Consider the following 20,334-nt stretch of genomic DNA (forward strand, 5'->3'; position numbering starts at 1 on the left):
TTTATACAGCTTGCAAATTTTGTGCTATTATATAAAAATGTTATTTAGCCACTCCATATAATTATAAAAGAGTAAACGTGTGCCATAGCTATATTAATGAAAGAAATTATTAAATAAAGCACTGGCTAACACACTGATCAGATAACATGGATAATTATGCTTCAGTAATATACTAGAATTCCATGGAGGTTCATACAACATAAGTTATCTTGACTTTCAGAAAGCCTTTGTTAAAGTACCACTTGATAGGCCAGTGATCAAGCTAAAAGGTGTTCAAGGTATCGTGAGCAGATTGGCGAAAAAAGCACATATATCAAGAAGGCATGGCGCAAGGGAACTTTCCTAGTTATATAATACTAATAGCTTTGTTCCTCAGGAAGCAGTGCAGGGTGTGTGCTTTTTTTAATAATAATAAAAAAAAATAAAATCATCACAAAAGAGAACTTACAGAATTCAGACTTGGGCAGATGTGAGAAAGATGGAATTTAGTTTAGATAAATGTCACACATTCCACTTAGAATGTAAAAACAGTAGAATTGATTATCTAAGATCTGTGGAGGAATGGTATCTGAAACATAAAAATACATCCTAAAAGAAGAATATAAGGATCATAGTAGATTCCTCAGTGTCCATATCCATATTGTGTACTAACATGATTATGAAGGTTAAAAACATACAGTATATAGTTTCATAGCACAATGTATGGGATAAAATGTACAACATCATTAGCAGAATACCAAGAGGAGAGCAATTAGTCTGAGAAGATGTGAGCTACAAGGAAACACTGGAGGTGTTGAATCAGTTCAACTTAAGCAATCAATGGGTTAAGATGACACTTTGAAGAGAGTTACTATGGCATATGCCAGCTGAATCCAGGGTAATAGACGGAAGTGGCCTAAGGGTAAAAAGGCATAATATTTATGACTTGTTGTCTTCACAGATAGAACAACAGACACATGGAATAAGCCACCTTGTAGTATGGTAGATAGTAGTAATTTGGGGACCTGCAGAGTTAGGTGAATAGAGGCTGACAAACTATCTTGTTGAATGGTCAGTTCTTGTCAAATTTGTATTATTTTCTTCTCTATACTATACTACAGTATAATATGATAGTTGAGAGGCTCTGTACTGTATAATGGTTCCTTTATCAGGCCTATTTTTACTTTGCTTCATGTAGTACTGGATGTCAGAAGATTGTGAGAGGCAACAAGAGTAACAAAAGGCAATGATAAAGAAGATGAAGAGATACAGGTGATTTTAAACATGGTAATAAATAAGAACAACTAAAAGTAAAATACACATTCCCGTGTTTAAATATATCATTAAATGGCAATAATAAAAAAGTACTACATAGCAATAGGACAATGGACAAGCTTTTGCAGCCCAACTGCACCTTCAGAGATGGTCATTTCCTTAGCACACTCTTCTGTCACTGTGAAGATGGTAGTGAAGACCATACCCCATCCATCTTGTTAAGGTAGGTGTCTTGATATTTTGATTAAACATGAAGAAGACATGAATCTGACTAGAGTAAAATAAAGAAATTTTCTTTCATTCATCTCCACAGTGTAAATGGTAATCAATCCAAGTAAAGGCTAATATCCAAAAAGAAATGTTCTCCAAAAAGCAGAAGAAAAAACAGACAGAAGGTCATAAACCAAATGTATTGTGAGGGATTGCCGGCCGTGTATCCCAGCCAACACCCCCAAACTGCCAGATGGACCCATCCCTGCACATGGAAGGGCCCCGAATTCCAACAGGTCATCATGGAACTTGGAGTTTTTCACCACAGCCTTGCTGGATACCATGGGGGCCACCGGAGGACGCTGCAGGGAGGCCCAGGGACTTATACTTTCCCTATAACCCGGAAGTATTTCACAATCGTAGAAACTGAAGAAAAGAGAAGTTTTTACCTGGCCCGGAAGTGATAGAACGTCACACGGACTGAGGGACAAACACTTCCGGGTCAAGGACTATAAAGGATTGGGGGAGATCCCAGACAGACGAGCTGTGTTGGGAGGCAGGGTGGCTAAGCGTCTGGGAGTTTGGAGGATTGGTTATTGTGTATTTGTTTATTGAGAATTGTGGAGAAGAGCGTGTTATGTGCACTTATTATTATAATAAATAATAATTATTTGGACTTTTACCTGGTGTCTGACGTGTGGTCTGAGGGTACAAGGGTGCGAGAAAACCCTAAACTGTCACAGTATATACACTGCAAAAAATACAGAAACCGTATGGGAACTTGACAGTTGCTGAGCAGAGGAACAAAGTTCACAATGCAAAACCACTAGCTGAAGTCTCCATTTTTATTTTTCCCCCTCGGCCTATTCTAAGACATTTATTTACAGTATTTAGTGTTGCATAGCAACAGGCACAGATAGTAGGGGTCCGATAAAAAGACAACAAACCAATAGATGAGCTGCAGTAGGACCACACACTTGCCAGTACAATATATATTTTTTTTATTCACTAAAATATGCATAAACAATTGAACTTATTTATTAATGCAGTATTAAAAAACTTGTAGAATAAATCTTTTTCAATTAATTTTACTAAATACATGTTTATTGGGATTATGAATGGAAGTTATTTAAGAAAATGCGTCTTAATTATTATATTAAAATTTTATCAAACCAATTCATTTTTGTTACATTTACTTTCTTGCTTTAAGTCTTCTTGACAAGTGGAAGGCCTGTTGATTTATGTATGTGCACTTTGTTTGACAGTCCATCTCTGTTACATTACCATAGTTTATTTTACTAATTCCATGCTTAATAGCAGTTATTAGCTACTTGATCGCTCTATTCAGCAGTGAGTGACAGTTCAGCTTATCCTTATTAAGGGACTTATGCTTACAAACTCTACACATTATATAAAAATAACAGATTTACAATAAAAAAAGAGATGTAATATAAGCATAATAATGAAATGCACACAGAGAAACAGCATGCAATATGTACGAAAATGAAATAGTGGATCCTATAAATTTATTATATAAGCCTAAATTTCTGCCCCATGTCAGTTACATAGTAAAAATGCTTATTCTGTAGGCGAAAAACAATAATTACATTTAAGGAGAAGATTTGTAACACTGGGTACTTTGCTCTCTCATTCTCCTTCCTCAGATTTGCCTCTAAGTATCACCCTGGAAGACTTCACCCTTTCACCATTACTCATGCTCAAGAATCTTGAACTCCTCACTTTCATTCTTTAAACATACATCTTCAATAACCTAGTCCTGTCATTTCTTTCTTCATTATATTCAGAAGATTCAACTCTTCCTCACTATGCCATTCAACTCCTTGTATTTACCCTATTTTTCGACACCTGTTGCATAATCAACCTACCTGGAAGGCCGTCTCTCTCTGAATTGCCTTTCCTAGGATTTTCCCATTTCCCTTTTTTTTCTACAAGGTTTTTTGTGGGGTCCTTGTCTGCTTAGAATATCGGGGCTGTAAGACATGTCAAAAAGCCAATTGAGGAATTCCTTCTGTGATTTTGGGCTATACAAGAAACAAAATGTTGTTGTATTCATAAGGGGAATGAGGCAGAGTAGAGGAGTCATAGAGCATCTATGCCCAGTCAGTATTCAAGGAGTGGATGTAGAGGTGATCCACTTCTACAAGTACTCGGGGGGTCCACATCAATGACAGGTTAGACTGGTCTTAGAACACTGAAGAACTATATAAGGAAGTGCAGAGCAAGCTGTTTTTCCTTTTGAGACTGTGTTTCTTTAATGTGGGAGGTGACATCCTTCAGTTAAGGTCATAACAAAGGACAGAGTTCAAACAAAACTTAGTGGCATTATGAACAATGCTGGACATCCACTGTCTGACACACTAATACTGAGGAATTTCAGCTAAATAATCATTCAGCAGAAGTGTGTCAAGAAATGCTACTGGGGCTCCTTTATATCAACAGCAATACACCTGCATAATGCCTCACTGTGATTTTGACAGCCAAGTCAGAAGTTTTCTTTCTTTTCATTTTTCTTCCCTTTTAGCCATTGTGGTGTGTGTTCAGACCACCATATATCTATCTATCTATCTATCTATCTATCTATCTATCTATCTATCTATCTATCTATCTATCTATCTATCTATCTATCTATCATTAGGCACTCCCTATCTATCTATCTATCTATCTATCTATCTATCTATCTATCTATCTATCTATCTATCTATCTATCTATCTATCTATCTATCTATCTATCTATCTATCTATCTATCTATCTATCTATCTATCTATCTGACCCTGATCACATTAGCCGCGATGCCATTGCCCAACGTGTATTGGACATAGTAGAACACTATTCCCTATTCTTGATGTTCAAAGAGCACTAAACGTTTCACAGTGCTATGAGGGTGTGTTTAAGTACTTAAGCTTTATATTTCAGTTTTGTATTTGTTTAATGTATTGGCCTTCGAAATTTTGTTTTTTGTGTCAATTTCCTGGTTCTTTGACTTGGGCAAGTTACCTTTTGAGCTTGATATTGTCTTTTCCATCTGCTGGTCCTTCATAAAACTTTCCTTCTGCCTTTTGCTTTTCTTTTTTGGCAGCATAATATGTAACTGTTCTGCCAAAGATGGAAGGTATCTTTTATTTTTTAATGGACGGAGAGATGAATGAGACAAAATTGTTGCCGAACTACAAGCAGAGGATGTCAAAAGCCTAAAAATTGCAAAGCAGTTTAACTAAGCTTGTACATATGAGAATTCCTAAACATAATAATCAATCTAAAAACTACCACACCATAAAATTGTTTTATTTTTCTGAATCCAGTCTTAGAGATCCAGGATGTGCAACTCTGTCCTTTATACGAACACTACAATGATGTCATGTGCTAGCAACAGAGATAAAAACATACACCAATCTCACCAAATTAAAATCAAGTGACAATCCTTCAAAAATTACTTTAAATGCTCAGAACAATTACATGAACAAAACCTCTGCATCCTCAAACTCCCAAAGTGAAGAAAAAAGCAAGGAAAGCCTGAGCAAGTGTCAATAATCATAACAGTAAGAATGGATTTACTGAAAGAGAAATAAAATGAAAAACAAAGATTTTATAATAGTACAACAAATGATATACAGAGTAATATGAAATAACCTCCATAGCTGCTCCAATAAGAGAATGCTGTGCTGATACACTGTGCCTTTAGCCTTTCTCTAAAGTGCTGAGATTGATGGGATGTCTCTATTATTGTAGGTGGATCATTTCAGGGTTAGGGTGCCTTATTGCTAAAGGCTCTCTCTCAGCCTAGATACATTCATTTCTGAGTACTAGTAGGGTCTGGGATGAAGTTTATTTTGCAGCTTAATCCTGGATACCTACAAAAAAAAACTGACAATGCTAAACTAAGCTTACTGTATATAGAATGTTATTGCTGCTCAATGCTGATAAATAGGTTTCTTTCACATTCATGATGTAAAACTTAAAGAGTTATAAATTGGCAGCCCTGGTGTAACAGGTCTCCACTGCATGCGCCTTACTGCAGTGCCCTGGCCTTGGATCTGGTTAACCCTTAAGCTTCTGTGTTGTGATTTGCAAATTTAAAAAATGAAACAAGGACAGTCTACCTAAACTCCTAACTAAGCGCAAACTCTCTACAAGGCCTGGCTTCTTGTCAGTGCCCCACAAACTCCTTTACACTGGTGTTCCCATTCATTTTTGTTTATTCTCATCAGCAACCTGTGAGTTAACTGTTAAAAATACAATAACACTTATAAATATCCAGTTATACGCATAACTCAAAGAGAAAGATTTTTTTTTTTTTAGAATAGAAAATATACAGAAGCACTTCTCTCAAGCTTTTCCTTGAGGTCCTTTAAGAAGTGTTAGTGAAAACTGTCACCTTTAAAATGCAGGCAGCATACAATAATACATCCAAAATATGCTTGTTTGTGTCAGTTATGCTCAGAGATATTAGTACTTACTTTTCATAGAATTGAACTACTGCTGAAAGGATTAAATCAAAGACTTCTTAAAATGTGTGTCTGGCTTTTGACTGCTCCGTGAAAGTTTTTTTTTTTTTAAGGTTAGGTCACTAACTTGGCACAATAAAAGTACAGTACTTGTCGTACTTGTGGCCTTTAAAAGCTGGGATTTTCTCACCCACAGCATAACTCTTTATTCCAACAGTGTTCATTCACATTTTCGCATTCCTAGATTGTTTCCTGCTTCATCATCCATTCAGTTCGGCTGGAGGAGTTTCTCCTGGCACTGTATTATTGATTCTTGTCCAGAAGTGGTTTAAAGTCTCTGACATTGTCTTTTCATGTTAGACTTCCTACATTTTTTGTATACACTATCACAAAATGGGTATACTGTGTTCATGTAATACTTATCTATGTTTTAGCAGTGATTGTTTTTTGCTTTTTAGTTGGCCCAGAATGTATGTTTGAAGCAGTTTTCAATATTTACATGTAATCATCCTTCTATATAAAAGCGGTCGGGATTGTCCTTCCGTCCGTGAGTGCTACGCAGGCGCGAGTTTCACACACGCCCTGTCCATTTTGCAATGCGATGGGATTTGTAGTTTCGTTTTCCAGGTAAAAGATGATTTTCTACTCCAGACTGTGCGATATCTTCTTCTTCTTTCTTACTATATAAAAGCGGTCGGGATTGTCCTTCCGTCCTGTGAGTGGAAAGCGTAGCGGTATTCCGCTTATCACAGACTTACTACTTGCAGCTTGCGATATGAAGCGACATGATGTGAGCAGAGTTCTGGTGCTCCCATCGTTCCCTTGCTTTTGTGCGCGATGCGCTGGAAAAATAGACAAAATTATGTCTCTGGAAATAATTAATGTTGATGGAGTACAAATGCCACACCGCGTAGTAAATATCAGGGGGGTTTAAAAGGGCGACCTCAATATAGAAAAAAAAGTTTAAATTTCATCACAAAAATAACAGAAACTATGAGTATTAAAGTAATACCGTTCAAATGTAATATAACCAAATTAATGAGTTTGTATAAAATATCAAATTGATCTACATATTGAATTGCCTTAAGAAGTGGTCAACTTAAAAGTCGGTCGCCTTAAAAGGCGGGTCAGCCTAGTAGTTAATATAATTTTTGTGAAGAGATAGCACATAAAATATATAAATACTTTCACATAAACTCTTTTCCTGTAGTACAATGAGAAGGTGAATTGCTAGTGAAAATATGTTAGTCATGTCATTTCATTTTCAATCTGTTTTTGTGGGAGATGTGACCATCCTAACCTTCAGGGAAGTTTTCCTATTCCTTCTGAAGGATTCTAGGTGTACCAAAGCACAGTAAGGAATGTATTTTTTCTAGTGTATCCTGTGTCCTTTCGTTGTAGCTATTCCTCCTTTGAGAGGAGTTTAGGAGTCATCCCTATAGATGCTCAAATCACTTCAACTGCATCTTCAAGCAGCCCAGCTCCATAGTCCATGGAGTAACAAAGAGAGAGAGTGACCCCAGGAACAGTGAACATTTTGGCCACTTTATCATTCATCTCATCATTTCAGTCACTATTAAATGCTCATTTCCATATATATTGCATATATAGAAAATGAAAATGTCCGTTATATTTAATTTCAACACTTCTGGCTGGTACATTACTTGCATTATACTCCTGCTGCTTGGCACTGATCAGCTGGTCCATCTCCCAGTTGCCTCATTCGAAATACATTCCATTAAATGGCTTACTGCGAACGTTAACACTGAATCAACCCTTCTCGGGTGGCTCAGCTAGTAATAAATATAAGAAATTGGAAACTGTTGTCAACAAGATATTGCCCTTTATAAGTTCTCAAATGGACAGACTGGCTGTAAACTCAGAGACCTGGAGTCAGATAGCACAATTTTACCTTGCTGAGCCAAAAGAAGTCCTCCTTGGTTAAGTGAGCATATGGGCTTCTGACATGAAGCTGCAGCCGCGACGGAGTTGTAGTACATTGCAGGCTAGCGCTCTGTTTTTGGCCTTGCTACTCCTTACTACACTTATTCACCACATTGTTGTCCATGTGTAATTTGTACATTGTCCTTATGTTCGGGTACATCGATGTTCCTCCTTTATGTCCTAAATATGCTTTATGGATTAGTTAGCAATTCCAAATTTAACCCCAAGTGAAAGTGTTTGTTTGTGTGCATGGGAGGACCCTTCTCAGTTTAGGCCTGGCTCCTATACTGGCTGCTGCTAGTATATGTAACTGCCACCACTCCCCAGAATTAGATCATGTATGTTGATTTTTCTATCTATGGATTAATTGACTATCCCGTCAGGGTCAGGCGTATAAGTTTTAATAATGCAGACCACTTGGCAGAGACCTGTTTTCATTTTCATATCAAAAAGTCTTTTTCTGTTGATCAGTGCCAAAAAAGCCAAAACTAAATCCATTGATATTCAATGTTGTATAATAATAAAATATGGAAACCTCCAAGAGGGTGAATACATTCTTTAGGCACTGTATGGTAAGAACCAAACCTGAACTGGGTTACCGTCCCAGTGCAAAACTTAATATTCACTTTTTTCCCCCAAAATTTTCTAATGATATAGGTTAGGAACAATAATTATTTTTCTTAGTGTATGATAATGCCTCAAACAATAAAAACACATTACTTAGAAGTTAGTACACTTCATATACATTGCACAAGTAAAATTACTTGCCATATCTTGTAGACCATCCTGATAGCTAATTCTGAATTTATGTACTTTAAAACGTCTGTCTTTTCTGGAACAGTGCGATCATTGTTTAGTGTGGACTTCTTTACAGGCAGTGTTGAACAGTTAACATATTGTATTCTTCGCCAGTCTTACTGACTATTGCTTTGCTATGATTAAAAAATATTTTAATGTAATTTTGAATGTTTGCTGATCTACTCATCTATTAATTGTATTTGTAATAGTTAGATCTTTCCAATAACAATTTCAGAGTGTGGATGCAATTATCTGAATGTCTAAGCAGCAACAATGAAAAATCTATTAAATAGCTGCTGGAAGCCATCAGAGTAAAGTAGAGCAAAGGTTAAAGATAATTGTTTTATTTTAAAACAACAAAACATGTGGTTTTAGTTTAGGGCAGAATTAATGGTTTATTCATTTAATCCTGTTAACTTTCAACCTTCCATTTTATAAACTCTCATTATCCAATTTCAGCATTTCAGATTGTCAGAGTCCTCCCTTGTAGCATCAGGCACAACACCGGCTGGGGTGTCTGGCATCACAGGGCACACTGGCCACACTAGAGTGACCAGTTTACTTATCCTTGGGTTATCTTGGAAATAAGAAAGGAAACCAGCACAGACATTCAAAGTCAGGGCGCTGCAAGCAGCAACTCCTGCTAACCTAATGCTGTTTTTGTAATTGCTAAAAACAGAATGGCATTGATCTTCTAAAAGCCTATTATTTGAAAAATGTCTTAACTACAGCAAACATCATTCATCTATGATCTGATGCATATTCTAAAAGATCTTTGGTTTGGTTAGTTTAAAGAAATGTGTATTTCAATGGAATTTATTTATTAAATTATTTATTTCTCCACCCATTTTCTGAATCCACTTCTTGTATTATAGCACTAAGTTTTTCATAGCTTATCCTAACAGCATTGGATGCAAAGCAGAGATCAGTTTAGGCACACCATTGTAAAGCATACTTGTTATGACCTGCAATTTTTCTTAATTCTTTATGGATTCTATGATGGATGGCTGGAGGTTCAGTCCAGTCGGAATGTCCCTGAAAGAAAAGAGTGGAGGAAGGCAGCCTTTTCAGGGCACTGCATCCCCCGGGATGCTAGGTGGCAGCTCCCCTGGACGGCAACGATTCCCCGGATTCCCTCAAAGTATCCTGGGACGTGGAGTCCGTTTCCTCAGCCCTGTTGGGTGCCGTGTGGGCTGCCAGGGGGAGTTCACCTTAGAACCTGGGGACTGCTACTATTACGACAACCCGGAAGTACTTTAAAGTCATGAGAATGGAAGCCTGCAGTACTTCCGGGTTACTTGAGGAAGGATGATGGGGCATTTGAAGGAACACTTTTGGGTCATGGACTATTAAAGGACTTTGGGAAACCCAGCAAAGAGAGCCGGAGTTGGGAGGCTGTGTAACGGAGCTGCTGGGAGTAAAGGATTCTGTTTATTGCTTATTGATTTAAGAATTTTGGAGTGTGCAGTGCTTTGTGCACTTTATTTAAGAAAACTATTAAAATTATTCTTGGTCTTTTTTACAAGTGTGTCTTGGACGTCTGTCTGCTGGGTTTCACGGGCAAACAGCTCCTCTAGCGTCCACAATTCCACTGAACCGTTTAAGTGAAGTGTACATCTTTTTATGGGTTGTGGAACCTAAAGATTATGAAAATAATATTTATTTCCTCCTACAAGACATTTTGAACATAAAAATGTTCATATCATTATGCCAGAACGCCATGTTATACAGTTAGGTCCATAAATATTTGGACAGAGACAACTTTTTTCTAATTTTGGTTCTGTACATTACCACAATGAATTTTAAATGAAACAACTCAGATGCAGTTGAAGTGCAGACTTTCAGCTTTAATTCAGTGGGTTGAACAAAAAGATTGCATAAAAATATGCGGCAACAAAAGCCGTCATTTCAGGGGTTCAAAAGTAATTGGACAATTGACTCAAACGCTATTTCATTGGCAGGTGTGGGCAAGTCCGTCGTTATGTCATTATCAATTAAGCAGATAAAAGGCCTGGAGTTGATTTGAGGTGTGGTGCTTGCATGTGGAAGATTTTGCTGTGAACAGACATGCGGTCAAAGGAGCTCTCCATGCAGGTGAAAGAAGCCATCCTTAAGCTGTGAAAACAGAAAAAACCCATCCAAGAAATTGCTACAATATTACGAGTGGTAACATCTACAGTTTGGTACATCCTGAGAAAGAAAGCAAGCACTGGTGAACTCAGCAACACAAAAAGACCTGGACGTTCACGGAAGACAACAGTGGTGGATGATCACAGAATCATTTCCATGGTGAAGAGAAACCCCTTCACAATAGCCAACCAAGTGAACAACACTCTCCAGGGGGTAGGCGTATCGATACCCAAGTCTACCATAAAGAGAAGACTGCATGAAAGTAAATACAGAGGGTGCACTGCAAGGTGCAAGCCACTCATTAGCCTCAAGAATAGAAAGGCTAGATTGGACTTTGCTAAAGAACATCTAAAAAACCCAGCACAGTTCTGGAAAAAACATTCTCTCGACAGATGAAACCAAGATCAACCTCTACCAGAATGATGGTGAGGAAAATGTATGGAGAAGGCATGGAACAGCTCATTATCCAAAGCATACCACATCATCTGTAAAACACGGTGGAGGCAGTGTGATGGCTTGGGCGTGCATGGCTGCCAGTGGCACTGGGACACTAGTGAGAGTTATTGATGATGTGACAGGACAGAAGCAGTCGAATGAATTCTGAGGTGTTCAGAGACATACTGTCTGCTCAAATCCAGCTAAATGCAGTCAAATTGATTGGGTGGCGTTTCATGATACAGATGGACAATGACCCAAAACATACAGCCAAAGCAACCCAGGAGTTTATTAAAGCAAAGAAGTGGAAAATTCTTGAATGGCCAAGTCAAACACCTGATCTTAACCCAATTGAGCATGCATTTCACTTGTTGAAGACTAAACTTCGGACAGAAAGGCCCACAAACAAATAGCAACTGAAAGCCGCTGCAGTAAAGGCCTGGCAAAGCATTAAAAAGGAGGAAACCCAGCATCTGGTGATGTCCATGAGTTCAAGATTTCAGGCTGACATTGCCAGCAAAGGGTTTTCCACCAAGTATTAGAAATGAACTTTTTATTTCTAGTTATTTAATTTGTCTAATTACTTTTGAGCCCCTGAAATGAAGGGATTGTGTTAAAGAATGCTTTAGTTGCCTCACATGTTTATGCAATCTTTTTGTTCAACCTACTGAACTAAAGCTGAAAGTCTGCACTTCAACTGCATCTGAGTTGTTTCATTTAAAATTCATTATGGTAATGTACAGAACCAAAATTAGAAAAAAGTTGTCTCTGTCCAAATATTTATGGACCTAACTGTTTATGGGCACTGACATTTCATGAGTCCATTTGCCGCGATTGGCACACAATTTACAGGGGGGGCATGGATGAATAAGTCACAACTCTAAAGTTATTAATATGATGGGTTTAAAGATCACCACTGGCGGCCATGTTTTCATTCAAGTTCTGCTGATCATACCTGTTTTACTGTGTGGCTGTTTTGGTCATAATTAATTCCATTGCATCAGAACTCTGATCTTCGTTTCGGTACCACAATTTATGTTTTGCAGTTTAAACTTAATGACTGATTGGCTTGACTTTTGGTTCTGATGCGGGCTTGTTCCCTGACTAACTTGTATCTCTTGACCCTCATCGTTAAAAACCTTTATTGTCTTGCTCCGAGTCAGTACAACACTCATGCACACATCAGCAATCACCCACATCTGGGTCAGTATAGACTTGACATTTCCCAATCAGACATGTTCTTTAGAGGGTTTGGAGGCTAACTGCCTCTCCCTCAGAAAAGCCATACAAGCAGAAGAGGAATAAGACTAAGTCAGGAATTAACCCAGCAGCCTGGATTTGGGCTTCTATCTATCTATCTATCTATCTATCTATCTATCAATCAATCTATCTATCTATCTATCTATCTATCTATCTATCTATCTATCTATCTATCTATCAATCAATCAATCGGCACTCTCTATCTATTGTGGACTGTGCCCGGCAGTTTATCCCGGCCAAGTCCCCCAAGCCGCCACATGGAGCCCTCCTGCAGTATGGAGGTGCCCCTAAGACCAGCAGGGAGTCATGGACTATGTAGTTTTTATCCTCAGCCCTGCTGGATACCACAGGGGCCGCAAGAGGGAGCTGCAGGGAGGACCAAAGACTTATTTGTACACTATGACCCGGAAGTTCGTCATAGGAAGAGCGACGGACTTCCGGGATGAAGAAAAGTACTTTTACCTGACCGGAAGTGATACAAGATCACATGGACTGGGGACTGGGAACACTTCCGGGTCAGGGAATATAAAAGGACTGAGGGAACTCCCAGGTGGGTGGTAGGAGGGCAACGCGTCTGGGAGTGGAGGATTGTGATTATTATTGATTTATTATTGTTATTGTGGTTTATGAATAGTGTGGAGTGGAGGGTGCTTAGTGCACATTATTATAATAAATATAATCATTGTGGCAATTTTACCAGGTGTTTGGCGTGGTACCTGAGGGTTCAAGGGAGCACTACTGCCCCCTACTGCGACACTATCTATCTATCTATCTATCTATCTATCTATCTATCTATCTATCTATCTATCTATCTATCTATCATTAGGCACTCTCTATCTCTCTATCTCTCTATCTATCTATCTATCTATCTATCTGATGTTGTTAATGTCCTCATGCTAGTCATTACAGATTAAGAATTAATTCACTTAAGAAAAAAATCAAATGTACAAATATCTCAAGTATCATAAAACATACCTTTGATGTTCAAGGAAATGCACTGAATTATTTGACAATTTAAGTACTGGAATGTCAAAAATATATAAAACTTTATTAATTTTCCACAACTCCACAATCATGAAAACTACATCCAAAAAAAGAAATAGAACATTTTTAAACTCAAACTGCCGTAACAGACCTACTGTTAGAAATATGCAGCCTGAAAGCGTGGCCCAGCTTATGTCAGTCTATCATGAAAAGTCACTGAAGCAGATCTCCAGCAATGACGTTATTTCACAGGTGCAGCCACTATCACATTATCAAAAAGTTATCAGGTGTAAAACATTAAACGTGGAGGTAGCGGTTCAGTTCTAAGACTCAGATAAAAAGAATACCATATCAGTGAGTGTTCGCTTTAAGCAGATTGTCCTGCAGCACAGGAAATGTGTTCAAGTATTAGTCGCCCCTGCAGGAGTCCTGCTCTGGAATCTGGAACAGGAGAAAGAAGATTGTGGAACATGTAATTTTCCTTTCATATCCAGTGTTCAGCTAGTATTTGTATACAAAATAAAAGGCTAAGAGTACTCATACTGTTAGATTACCAAGGAAACTTTCCTCAGCACATATGTAGGAAAAAAAAGTCTTGGAAATGAAGAAAAGGCCCATTCAGTCTACTGTATAAAATACAAGTTGATATTATTTAAAAGGAACAATTCAGGTTTAGTCAACATTATGCCTGTCTTTGTTGTTGATTTATAAAAGTCTGTAATTAAACAATATCTGCATCTAGAATATCTCTCACTGATATAAAGTTTCAGAAATTTAAGGCCATTTCTGTTAATCATTGAGAATATTGTCCTAATTTCTAAATGGCTGGTAAAATAAAGAAGATAAAACTTTTCTTAAAGATCTTTTTCAAGTCAATGACTGTATAGAAAATCAAAAAATTGTTAAAAAGATTATTTTCAATCAGTTTTCTAGTACTTCTTTAGTTTGAATAGAAACGCAAGGTGGCACTTTATATGTAACATTTGCCACTTTTCACATTTCCATTTGTGTTAAACCTCTAAAACTTTTTCTGATCAAGTCAAAATGCATGAATATGTGTTTTGTATTAAATGTACTTGTACTGTATGATTTTAAGCCTAAAATGCAATTTAACTTAAATAATGTGTTCATTAACTTAACGTTCTCAAGCCCACTTTTTCTAGTATATTTACTCAGTGTCTACATTTTTTTTAAATCAAACACACATTTTCCACCTCTTATGTACAGTACATTAACTTGTTAAAGAGTACAGTATTTGCTGAAACAACTCAAAAAAAGAACTCAACCATGGTCAGACAGATATTTAAGGCATATGAAGCTAAAGTTGAGTGTGTTACACTTTATTAAGCATTTGGAGCCATTTATCATATTTAACAGATACTTTCAAATAAGGTAAGATGAATATTCTGAGTAATTAGAAAACTGATCAGGCTGTTATCACTGTCCTGCTCCACTGACAGACTGAGGAGATCGTTCCTCCCCCACACTATGCGACTTTTCAATTCCACCCGGGGGAGTAAATGCTAACATTACTCAAAGTTATTGTCTGCTTTTACATGCATTTTTATCACTCTTTAATTTAATATTTTTTTTTTGTATCAGTATACTGCTGTTGGATTATGGGAATTTCCCCTTGGGATTAATAAAGTATCTATCTATCTATCTATCTATCTATCTATCTATCTATCTATCTATCTATCTATCTATCTATCTATCTATCTATCTATCTGTAATGTTTTGCTCGTATATATGAAAAAGAAACAATGATCCACTAGCAACTAAAGATTTTAAAAGTACACCTGTAATATAAATTTTAAAATGATGTGTCAATATGAACCATGCTCTTTGTGTGATCATTTTTTAATGAATACTTTCAAACATGGCAAATTAAATCGAAACATTCCAAAAATACATAGTAGAACCCATACCTGATAAAACCCTGCTTCTGCTTCAACCTGAGTCAGGGAATAAAACAAAGACGATAGGATGTAAGAAGAGATGTAACACAGTGGTGTGTCTGTCAGAATAGACAAAGGAGAGGAACCAAAAGGGATGGTGTCAACAAGCAGCAGACGTCCTGCATTTTAAAGACTGCACAGCTGTACACCTGGTCTCAATGAGTTTAGCAAATGGTTTATTTATTTGAGATCCAGGTAACTTCATATATAGCAAATTATAAAATGAAGAATCATAATTATCACTTGGGTTAATAATAATATTTTTTTGCATTTATATAGCGCTTTTCTCACTAGACTCAGTGGTGGTTCTAGTGTGAAATCAAGAGAAGATTCTGATGCTTAAGGAAGAACAGGCAGAAAAGATTAGTTTGAGGCAGTAGCAGAGTATCAGGAGAGAGGAAAGAGCACAAGGAGAGATCTATATCATTTCAGAGGGAAAAAACAGAAATTAAAAGCCAACAAGCAGAGAAGAAGATTGACAAATAGGAGAGGATTAATGTCTGTAAAGGGATATTAATTGGATTTGTAGATATTAAGAATTTTGGGAACAAAGTTTCACATTATGGAATCTGGTCTCCCAAGTGAGAGGAGTGGACCCCTTTGTGAATATTATCCTGGGATGCAGGTTTAAAAGAGACTAGCAATTACATTCAAACAGTGATTAAAAAGTCATCTTTTGTTACCTGTTTGTTAAATCTGCTCTACCTTTAAGCATAAGCATACTTTACTCAATATAGTTATAGATTATTTGAGATTAATCCTCACTCATTTATCACCTTTTAATGGAATTGTACTGTTCTTTATCTTATCACTTTGAATTCTGCTCTTTTTTGCTTTGTAAAGGTCTTGTGTCTTATATGTGCTATATAAAATAAAGGTAGAATGATACCGGAAAACCTTTTATATATGGTCCTGAGGTGTACAGTACCACTTTAAGTTAGAAAAGAATCAATGAACAAATTTATAACTGTGAATATACAGTAGCTTAGTATGGAAATACACACTGTAATATTCCCTAGTAGAGTAAAATAGAAAATTACACAAAAAATGAAATGTGTTATGGCCAGAAGGTAAGGTTAGGTGTTGAGGGCTAGGAAAACATATCATGTAACCAGTTATTAAACGTAATAATTAGAATGCAAAAAATGTATTTTTTCTATGTCAATGATTTCCCATACAGTGTCATGATGCATTCAAATGTGTACTCTTAAGAAACAATCATAAGATGTAGATAAAATTAAAACTTCTGAATTAATTCACAGTATTGGTCTAATATGTTTCATTATAACACAATGTTGTAAAGAAACAAAAGAAGCAGCATCATACTATACAGTGGTGTGAAAAACTATTTGCCCCCTTCCTGATTTCTTATTCTTTTGCACGTTTGTCACACAAAATGTTTCTGATCATCAAACACATTTAACCATTAGTCAAATATAACACAAATAAACACAAAATGCAGTTTTTAAATGATGGTTTTATTATTTAGGAGAAAAAATCCAAACCTACATGGCCCTGTGTGAAAAAGTAATTGCCCCCTGAACCTAATAACTGGTTGGGCCACCCTTAGCAGCAATAACTGCAATCAAGCGTTTGCGATAACTTGCAATGAGTCTTTACAGCTCTGGAGGAATTTTGGCCCACTCATCTTTGCAGAATTGTTGTAATTCAGCTTTATTTGAGGGTTTTCTAGCATGAACCGCCTTTTTAAGGTCATGCCATAGCATCTTAATTGGATTCAGGTCAGGACTTTGACTAGGCCACTCCAAAGTCTTCATTTTGTTTTTCTTCAGTTATTCAGAGGTGGATTTGCTGGTGTGTTTTGGGTCATTGTCCTGTTGCAGCACCCAAGATCGCTTCAGCTTGAGTTGACGAACAGATGGCCGGACATTCTCCTTCAGGATTTTTTGGTAGACAGTAGAATTCATGGTTCCATCTATCACAGCAAGCCTTCCAGGTCCTGAAGCAGCAAAACAACCCCAGACCATCACACTACCACCACCATATTTTACTGTTGGTATGATGTTCTTTTTCTGAAATGCAGTGTTCCTTTTACGCCAGATGTAACGGGACATTTGCCTTCCAAAAAGTTCAACTTTTGTTTCATCAGTCCACAAGGTATTTTCCCAAAAGTCTTGGCAATCATTGAGATGTTTCTTAGCAAAATTGAGACGAGCCCTAATGTTCTTTTTGCTTAACAGTGGTTTGCGTCTTGGAAATCTGCCATGCAGGCCGTTTTTGCCCAGTCTCTTTCTTATGGTGGAGTCGTGAACACTGACCTTAATTGAGGCAAGTGAGGCCTGCAGTTCTTTAGACGTTGTCCTGGGGTCTTTTGTGACCTCTCAGATGAGTCGTCTCTGCGCTCTTGGGGTAATTTTGGTCGGCCGGCCACTCCTGGGAAGGTTCACCACTGTTCCATGTGTTTGATGATCAGAAACATTTTGTGTGACAAACATGCAAAAGAATAAGAAATCAGGAAGGGGGCAAATAGTTTTTCACACACTGTATATTATCTCACATAATTCCATACCATAAAAGCTCAAAGGTTGTGGTTTCACATCCTCTCTGTGTTTCAATGGGTTTTTTCTCGGGATAATACATTTTCTCAAAAATCACAAAGATGCACGGATGTGGGCCCAATATGGAATATGAATGTAAGAACATATGAAACGTTTTTCCAAGTAAAGACAAGTTACCCAGAATAGCTTGTCAGTACATATTTAATGGATTTTTCAAAGGTGTTGCCAGATCCAAATTGAAAGTTCTCAAAGTAAGATTATATATTAAACTGCTTGGCAGCTTATTCCAGATGTCTGTTGTTTTATCTAAAGTCTATACTATTGATAACATGTATAAGTCTTGTATTGTGTCACCTAAATTTTAGTATTTTCTCAAAGCCTGTACTCCACAATTGGTGTAAGTCTAGGAACTCTGTGTGTCATTTTATTTAGCATGAGAAACCATCCATCCATCCATTATCCAACCCGCTATATCCTAACTACAGGGTCATGGGGGTCTTCTGGAGCCAATCCCAGCCAACACAGGGCGCAAGGCAGGAAACAAACCCTGGGCAGGGCGCACACAAACACACCCACCCACTAGGGACAATTTAGAATCACCAATGCACCTAACCTGCATGTCTTTGGACTGTGGGAGGAAACCGGAGCTCCTGGAGGAAACCAATGCAGACACAGGGAGAACACAGAAGCGAACCTGGGTCTCCTAACTGCGAGGCAGCAGTGCTACCCACTGCTCCACCATGCTGCCCAGCATGAGAATCAAAATGAAAAAAAAATATATACTTGATGTGTTCATTGAAGAGCTTGCATCCTACATCATACATTCACTGTACAGCTTAAGAATAGCCTCCCCTGACTTGTACTCCACACCTTGCTCTGTATCACTTAACCTCTTATTCCTCTTCTTAATCAGCTCTGTACACTGTCTGGATGTCGACAGAGACAAGTCCACAGTGACTCCTACATCCTTCTCATAAAGCATACGTTTAAGTTTCAGATCATAAAACTGTACTTTTATTTAATGTTTTTCCTCCTGTTTATAAAACTTTACAATTCTATACAATAACATCATATACATCAACCCAAGAGTAAATTCTGTCCAGATACATCTCTAATGCTATTACTATCCACCATCATATCCACCATTCCACAGAGTTCACTGTTAACTGCAAGCTTAACTAGCTGGTTAGTTAGATTTTTTTTGTATCTATGATCATTTATTTAAGTTAAAAAAGCAGTAGCCAAAAGTTTAACTTCACTTTTAACATTACTCAGTTCTGAACCTTAAACCTGAGTATCTGAGTGTTGTACTATGATGTCTTTTAGTTGGATAACTGGAATCTAATGTTTAAAAAGCATTTAATTAATATAAATAGTTTAAATATATTAATACTGCTGCTCCTTCTCCATTTTTCACATTTAGTCTTTTTGACCTTTGCCTGCCTGTTTTGGATCCTACTATGAGTTTTTGGATACATTTGTCTGTCCGGTTATTGCAGTTTTCTACCTTTTGTCCTCTATATATCTTTTAACAGCTCCTCTCAGACAGCAGACTTGTTAATAAATACCACTTAAAACCAGCTTTTTGTCATGCCTGCTTTCACGTCAGCTCACCCTGATCTTCTCCCCACTCAAGGTTCATACTGTTGCTTAAATTTTGCACAACGACACACTGAACCTTAGAAAACAAGCAATAAGCAATTACACAACACAGATGTCTGCCTCCATGGGCATGTCTTATTGATGTGTACTTGACAAGCTGACAACTCGGGAAAAATAACAATTGAGAGTGTTTGCAATTTCTTTTAGTTTCTGCATAAATTTTATTTCTTGCTTACTATTCTTAATGCATGTAACCTTCTCATTAGCAGTTTTGTTTATTCTAAAATACTGAAAGAACCTTTTGGGGCAAATTTTGCAATTCCAGCTATATTGTCTCTATCTATCTATCTATCTATCTATCTATCTATCTATCTATCTATCTATCTATCTATCTATCTATCTATCTATCTATCTATCTATCTATCTATCTATCTCAATGTCTCTTTTAAATATTGCTTTTCTGTTTTTATAAAACTCCGATTATGGCTAATAATGTATCTCCCATTCACTATATAGTTGTATTTGTCCATACTTATTTTCTTGCTTCCTTACTCATCCACTGAGGAGATCTTTTAAATTTTAGAATGAACTTGTCCTACATTGGTCATAGTAAATCTTAAAATGTATTCAAACACCAATACCTAAAAATTTAATACAATTTTGTCTCTTTCATAATTAGCAGAATCTAATCCAATTTCCCCTTACTAAAATTAAATAGTTTAAATTAATTAATTTTTTAACTTCTTGTTAATAAATTGTTTCACATTTTCTTAAAT

Source organism: Polypterus senegalus, chromosome 8 (assembly GCF_016835505.1).
Source record: "Polypterus senegalus isolate Bchr_013 chromosome 8, ASM1683550v1, whole genome shotgun sequence".
NCBI classification, from domain to species: Eukaryota; Metazoa; Chordata; class Cladistia; order Polypteriformes; family Polypteridae; genus Polypterus; species Polypterus senegalus.